The sequence below is a fragment of the Mus caroli genome, chromosome 10, assembly GCF_900094665.2.
Source record: "Mus caroli chromosome 10, CAROLI_EIJ_v1.1, whole genome shotgun sequence".
NCBI lineage: Eukaryota > Metazoa > Chordata > Mammalia > Rodentia > Muridae > Mus > Mus caroli.
In genome coordinates, this window is record NC_034579.1 from 73,567,892 (window position 1) to 73,575,928 (window position 8,037).

Consider the following 8,037-nt stretch of genomic DNA (forward strand, 5'->3'; position numbering starts at 1 on the left):
ACACACACACACACACACACACACACACACAGAGCCTCGGCAGCATTCCTTAACCATTCAGGCCGATTCCACTGTGCCTTTACTCCTGTGTGCTTGACAAAGCCAGAACCACACAGCTGAAGCTGCCAAGTTCTGCTGCCTGCTGGAGCGGAGCTTGGCCCCCTTCTTGAATTAATTTGCATAAGTTCTGACTTGTTAATACTCTTTAGGAACTTACCTTTCCCTATCACAGGTTGCAGGATTAGCTGGGTGGGCAGTGGTGTCTTGCCCTGAGGGCATCACTCCCTTTATTCCATAGAGCACCAGGCTTTTCTTTAAACCTTCCATCTCTGAGCACAAGGCTTGGCTTCAACCTCACACTCCCAGATGCTCTTTTTCTCCTCAAACTGTACACTTTGTATTTATCTTTTTGTCTTGATTGCTCTTTTTCACTGTTTTGATCTGCGTAAGAGTGGTTACTAAAACCCACATATCCCAGTCAATACCAGGCTGTCTTGAAACCTCCTCTGCCAACAACACTGATCCAAAACTCTTCAATTTAGCCTCAGGTAGGTTTGTGGGTTTTGTTTGTTTGTTTGTTTGATTGTTTGGACAATGGCAGACAGCAGCCATATTCTTTGCTTAAATATCATAAGAATGGTCTCTAGGCCAATTTCTACTACTGTTCCTCTCTGAAACCTCTTGACCTGGGTCTCCGTAGTCCACATTGTTTTCAGCACTGCTGTCTTCCACGTTCCTATCAGGATGCTCCATTGAGTCAATTGCTTTCCTGAGCCAAAGCCCCTAAATCAACATTCCTCCAAGAAACAGCACACTCAGCCTTGTAACAGCAATACGCCACTCCCTGATACCAACTTTTGTCTGACTTTTCTATTGCTGAGAAGAGACACTACGACCAAAGCAACTTATACAAGAAAACATTTATTTGGGACTTGCTTACAGTTTCAGAGGGTGAGTCTATGACCATCATAGTGGGGAGCACGGCAGCAGGCAGGCAGACATGGTGTGGGAGCAGTCGCCGAGAGCTTATATTCCATCCAGAAGTTGGACACAGAGAACAAGAGTGAGCCTGTTATGGGCTTTTGAAATCTCAAAGCCCAACCCTAGTGACACACCTCCTCCAGCAAGGCCACACCTCTTAATCCTTACTAAATAGTTCCACCAACTAGGGACCAAATATGTATGCTTATGGGAGCCATTCTCACTTAAACCCCCACAGCAGGTACCTCCACAAGTATGGCATATACTCACACATACACATAAAAACAGAACATCATGGGCTTGGTGATTAAAAGGACTTACTGCCCTTCCAGAGGACTCAGGTGGCTCTCAGCACCCACATCAGGCTGCTTACAACTGCCTGTGACTCCAGCTCCAGGGAATCTGACACTTTCTGCCTTCCACAGGCACCAGGCACACATGTGATGCACATGAAAAGCCCACACATGCACGAAAATAGATCCATTATCCTCAAGGTGGGAGCATGACAGCATCCAGACAGGCATGGTACAGGCAGAACTGAGAGTTCTACATCTTCATCTGAAGGCTGCTGGAAGACTGGTTCTCACAAGGTTAGGAGGAGGGTCTTTAAAAAAAAAAANTTTATTAATTTTATGTATATGAGTACACTGTAGCTGTCTTCAGATACACCAGAACAGGGTATCAGATCCACTACAGATGGTAGTGAGCCACCATGTGGTTGCTGGGAATTTAACTCAGAACCTCCGGAAGACCAGTCAGTGCTCTTAACTCCTGAGCCACCTCTCCAGCACAGGAAGAGGGTCTTCAAGCCCACACCACAGTAACACACTTCCTCCAACAAGGCACCACACATACTCCAACAAGTCCACACCTCCAAATAGTGCCACTCCCTAGGCCAACCACCACAAGGTATGATATGTAATTTCAGCGCTCACAAGCAATAACAGAAAATTTGAACAGTAATGAGATGCCTGCTCATTTGTTTTTACAGTAACAGTAACTCCTGTTAGAATGTATCATGAGTGCCAGGGGATGTAAATCAGCCCCAAGCATTCCAGCAGAAAAAGACCCACGGACATCCTCATTTGATACACAGAGAAGGATGGCAACATTGTCTTTGCTGTCCATGATTTAGTCATTATGTTTCTATGAAAGCATAGAAGTCTCAACACAGGAGTTCTCAACTGGAAGCACGGATATCTGGAAGGCTCATAATAAATATACACAGACTACTTTTTGGGTGCAAGCTGATAGGAAATTTTTCAAGGCTTAAAGTTTCTCTCCTCTCTCATTCTCTTCTCTCTCTCTCTCTCTCTCTCTCTCTCTCTCTCTCTCTCTCTCTCTCTCTCTCTCTCTCTCTCTCTCTCTCTCTCCACATTCACCTCACATGCTCCTCACTCGCTCTCTTGCCTTTTTCTTGCCCCAGTCTTTTATTGATACTCCAAAAAGTGATACTGTACAGGAGAACACGGACAGAGGCTGTAGCAAGAATTTGGGGTTCTAAAAAAAAAACTAAAACTAAAACTAAAACAGAAATATTATGAGAATATGCCTTCGTTTTAACCGCAGGTGTGGGGTGTGGAGCTGCTTCGGACTGTCCATAGCAGCTGACTATGATTTGCCTCGTGCTCTAGCAGAGGCATAGTTTAGCCAGTTGCAGATAGTTTCTGAGATTGTGTAATGTTTGGAATTCTGAAAACTTTTTAGAGGCTAAATAAATGCTAGCATCTCAAGAGGTGGGTTGTTGATGGTTCAGGGGCAGGGGGCACTATTAGTTGAGGTTTGTTAAGTAGTCCTGCATGAAGAAGAAATGAGAAGAAGTTAGATATCCTGCTGGTGAAGATCAAACTTGCCCCCAAGGAACTTGGTGCCCCTAATCAGCAGGAAGTAACCTAACAATGATGTCACCCCCTTTCCAACCCTTGATGTTATTTAGGGAACTCTCTCCTCTTTATTCTTTTTTCTCTTATCTAGTGTTAGGGAGTTGTGGATAAGGGTGAAAGAAAGAGGAACTCACAAAGTAGCCAAAAAACAGATACTAGAGACACCTCAGATTTGTTATGTTTTTTATTTTGAGTTCCCTTTTGGATGTTTTGTGCTTCGAAACCTCTAACTGCTGTCCAGTTTTTTATGACCTACACATTCAGTCATGGATGGAGTTGCAGCCCACAATTTAAGAAACCTGATTCTCATCCCTGTTGGTTCTGGGAACCTGAGTCAGAGTGGCTGATGTTAATGAAGGACCCACTGTAGGGCTGTGTGGTGCCCTTCCCCCACCTGCTTGAACCTGCTTGCTCAAGGGTGGAGCTTCCTGCTCATTCGTCCTGCCACGCCCACTGCTGGACCCTGCCGCTTTGCTGCTTGGAGGCACACATGTGTTCGTCCTGCTACTGGACCCCGAGATTGTTTGGCGGGAAATCGGGTTCCCTCCCCCTTCTTTTATAACTGAGTGTCTGGAAATAGTAAAATTGAGCTTTGATCAGAATGCTGTCTTAGCTACATTTCTTTCTCTCGCCGCCTAGCCCCTCTTCTCTTCCAGGTTTCCAAAATGCCTTTCCAGGCTAGAACCCAGGCTGTGATCTGCTGGCCGGACACAACAGGGCTGAGACCAAGAGATGGCCTGACTTCAGGAACACTGTCCATGCAAAGACAGGTTATGGGAGAGAAGGTGCCACACATCAGCCCAAATTTGTTCATAGACACTCGGGCCAGCCCAGCTCTGAGAGTAGTCATGCTATTCAACCATAGAGGAAGCCAGACACGACAGCAGTGCACAGGGTCGCAGCATCTGTGCTTGGGTTCAACAGACAAACCAGCCCATACCACAGATCCCAACCGCCTCCCTGCTGCACATCACCCTGACTTCAAACAATACAACCATTCCCCCATAAGACAGGGTCCTCTCCTCTGTATCTCCACTGTTAACTCCTCTATCCTCCTCTCTGCCCCTTCCCCTCCTATGTCCTCTCCTCAGCCTCCTATCCACTTCTGTGCTCTTTTCAGTGCCCCCCTTTTGTCCTCCCCCTCAGACCCCTCTCCCTCCTTCGAAGGCTTCTCCCTGCACCAGGTTTCCCTTGACCCCCGTGGATTCCCTCCCCTCAGCCCTGCCTCCATTTCTCTCCGAGCATCAGGACTTCCTTGCTTCCTTGCTCTTCTTCTCTGTTTGTTTTGGTCCTCGGCACTTTTCTGGTGCTCGATTTCAAAGTAGACATTACATTTCCCGCTGCAGTCGGGGAAAGGTCCTGAGGCAGGAGAGCTCCTCTGAGGTCCAGCTCAGCACTACTGCAAACCGAGACCATGATGATGCTCATGATGACCACTAGGTGGTGGCCTACTCACGGTCACCGATGCTCTCCTGTGTCAAGGAGGCTCCAGGTTTGAAGCCCAAGTCTCCCAGCGGCTGGGCAGAAATTTACAAACCAGAAAGAGATGCTAAGTAAGCCGGCGTGGATAAAAACTATCGCTGAACAAAGCTTAGGGTCAAAGTAGCCTTCCTGATACTTTAGACCGCCTTGGGTATAGATTCACCGGTGTGCTCTTCCTTGGCTCAATAACCTTGTGTCTCCGACAGAACCAGGATGTCTGATTCCCAGATGATGTGTCATAGACTGTTGCCCTGGATGGGAGCAGAGCTGAAACAATCAATACAATGGCGAAAACTCAAACCCTTTCCCCTGGATTCCAGCTCTTTGGCCTCCCCAGGGGCAAAGTCTCTGTTTGGTGCTAACAGAAGTTTGACTGTCCCAGCATTCCTTTAACCAAGAGCAAGGAGGCACAAACAGAAAACACAGCTTTAGAACACAGTTGGCCTCATCTCCGCTTCTGCTGTTCTCCTTTCAGACAATCCCAAGCTTTCACCCAGGACCTGGCTACTACCAGCATGGGCTGCGTGGCATCCCTGAGCACCCGAGGCTGCATTGGTGGCCCAGCTGCCCTAGCAGCACCCACTCGTTCTTCCAAGGTCCCACAGTTCCGCAGAGTGACCACAGCTAGGAAATGCAGCACACGAGGGCACCGGGAGGTGGGCGCTGCCCGGGGACCTAAGCTACCCTTCAACTTCTGTTCCTACCCCACAGCATCCTTCCAGGTGTTCTCCTCCAGAAGCCAGGCAAGACTGTTTTTCATCTGTACAGAAATTTCACTGTCCTCCCCACCTGGTTGGTGTCAAGGAGTACCCAGGTGGTAATCTAAGAGGGACCTCCCATTTGGTCTCCTCTGGTTGTATGTGAGTCCCGCTGGCTGCCCTGCTATAAGTCAGACACTGTACAGGCAGCTGATGCAGATGCAGGTTGGGCTGTAGCTCCGGGGCAGAGTGCTTGCCTAGCATACATGAGGTCCTAGGTTTAAACACCCACACCAGCAAGGTAGGGAGGACCCATTCTCTCAAAGTCCAAGCCGGCCTCACTGAACTAAAGAGCTGGGTGTCCCAAGAGCCAGGAATTTTCATTAAGAGTAGATTGTCCTCACAGATCAGAGATGCCAACACATGTGATGTGAGCCAACTCAGTGGACAGAAGCAAGTAGCCAGCACCATAGCTAGGGAAGCATGAAGCAGGGTAGGGGCACAAGTGGACCCTGGGCAGCTGCAGTGTGGAGGGCCCATGGCAGATGTGGAAGCAGGCATCTGGGAATGGACTTCATGCTCAAGCAGGGATGGGTGGCCAGGCCTGGACCTGTGTTCTTGTGGATGTTTTTTCCACTCCTAATCCTACATTTGTTAGAGTGTCTTACGATCATGCTTAGAGTAAGTCTTCCACACATATCACTCATTATTTCCCAAACCCTATGAGCACAGGAGCCTCTAGTCTTTGTCCTGGGACTTTGCAATTCTTTCCCCAAGGTAGAGCATCCCAGAAGTTGCTTGCTCTAAGGAGACAGAAAAGGTAGGAGCTGGCAGCTTTGTTCCAGTTCTCGGGTTTCTGCCTCTTCCCAAGACCTTGTCAGCTTCAGGGAGTCTCAGTGGGGACCTGGAGATCCCTCAACATCCTTCATGGCTGTGGGCAGAAGCTGCCATGAGCATCCACAGGCCCAGGCGTCAGGAAGGCAGAACTGGGCTCCAGTGTAGTCCTCCATCCTGGCATTCCCAGCACAGTCCGGTTCCTATGGAGACACCCAGAGTGGAATCGGGCTGAGCTGGGCTTCCCGCCATGCGCCAGGCTCTCTCTCTCGCTGGAGACTAAATTAAGTCGTCTCGGTGGGGGAGGTGGAAAAAGAGGATCTAAAATGAGCTGGGGTGAGTCAGCACTGGGGCCTGAGGAGGATGCAGTCAGCCCACCAAGGTCTCACTCATTGAGGAGGGGCCACGTAGCAGCTCCATCTCAGGTTTATTAATAGACACCAGGTCTTCTGTAACTCAGAGAGGTGACCATCCCACTCCATGCCAGGAACTCCCCTGGTCCAGAGAGACACATATGAGCCTACCAGGACCCAGGATCCCCTAGGTCAGAGTCATCCTGTGTGCAGAAGACTGGGTGAGTGGGTGAGGCAGTGAACAGCAGCAGCTATGGAGACCACAGACTGGGGTATACCACCTGCCCTCATTCCCCCTCCCCAGCCAGAGGGGGATGCTCCTGGAGAGCCTCCTGGTCCAGGATGGGCTGGTGAAGAGTAGGGCACTCCCATCAGAAGGCAAACCCAGGATGAGGACCAGTGAGGGAGGGGCCTAGATTGCAAGCCTGGCCACCATCTGGTTTGGATAGGATGTCTCCCACTGGCCACTAAGCTTAGATTCAGGAAAACTCCATGGTACATCTAGATTAAAATTCAATTCTTACTCACTGGGCTGCTGTGGGAGCAAGTCTTGCTATTGGTAAAATAGAAGCCAGGCCTTCCACGTACTCTGCTAGGGCACAGGGAACATTCCCCACTCAGTATCTTCAGTGAGCGCTAGCTCCTCACTACCTCAGCCCCAGGACAATCTACCCCATCCCCCTGCCCTAAAAGGGTGGTGGAGGTGGGTGTGACGGCTGAGGCGGATCTGCGCTGTCAACTTGATTCACCAGGGAAGAGACAGCTTCAGAGAGGAAATGCCCCCACCACCCACCAGCTAGGCCTGTAGACAAGTCTATGGGAATGTTGCCTTGACTGACAGTTGATGTGGGAGGGTCAGCCACCCAGGGAAGGTGATCCTGATGTTTTACCTCCAGGTTCCTGCTTGAGTTCCTGCCCGCACTTTCCTTGATAATGGACTGCAACCTGTAGCCAACAACCTGTAGAACTGTAACCTGTGTACCCTCCCCCCAGGCTACATATTGTCAAGGTGTTTTATCTTGAAAACTAGGACAAGAGAGAAATTGTGGGGGGAGAATGGTGGGAGGCAGCAGGGGGAGGCAGAGGGTGGAGGACTGTGAGAAGACAAGAGAGGATGTTGGCAGGACAATGGGAGGAAGATGGAAGGGCCTAGGAAGACAACAGTGTAACACAATCGAGTGTGGTGGAGGGAGGGTGAAAGGTGGTGGGAGGGTGGTGATGGGAGGATGGTGATGGGAGGATGGTGGAGGATGATAAAGGGTGGTTGGTGAAAGGAAAGATGGGAAGATAGAGGGACAATGAGGGTACAATTATGGGATAGATTTTTGAAGTGCATGACTGTAGTCAGTCACTGGACACTTCCACATGGAGCTGTATTAGTTCCCTGTTGCTATGATAAAATACCCTAGCAAGGGCCTGGAGAGATGATGGCTCCGCATTTAAAGTAGTTGAAGACACAGGTTAAGTTCCCACCACCTACATTGTGGTTCACAATCTCCTGTAACTCCAGTTCCAAAGAATCCCAGGCCCTCTCCTGGTCTCTGTTGGCACTGTAGATACATGGTATGTAGACATACATGCAAGCAAAATAAGCATACACACACAAAAAAAAAATTAAATGAAGAAAATATTCAAATACCCTAACAAAAACCAACTAAAAGAGAAAGAGTTTATTTCTACTGAGAATTCATGAAGTCCATCCTGGGGGCAGGAGCAAGATCGGTCACATTGTATCCAGTCAGGAATCAGACGAAGGCTGGGGAGCCGAGCACAATCGGTCACATTGTATCCAGTCAGGAATCAGAC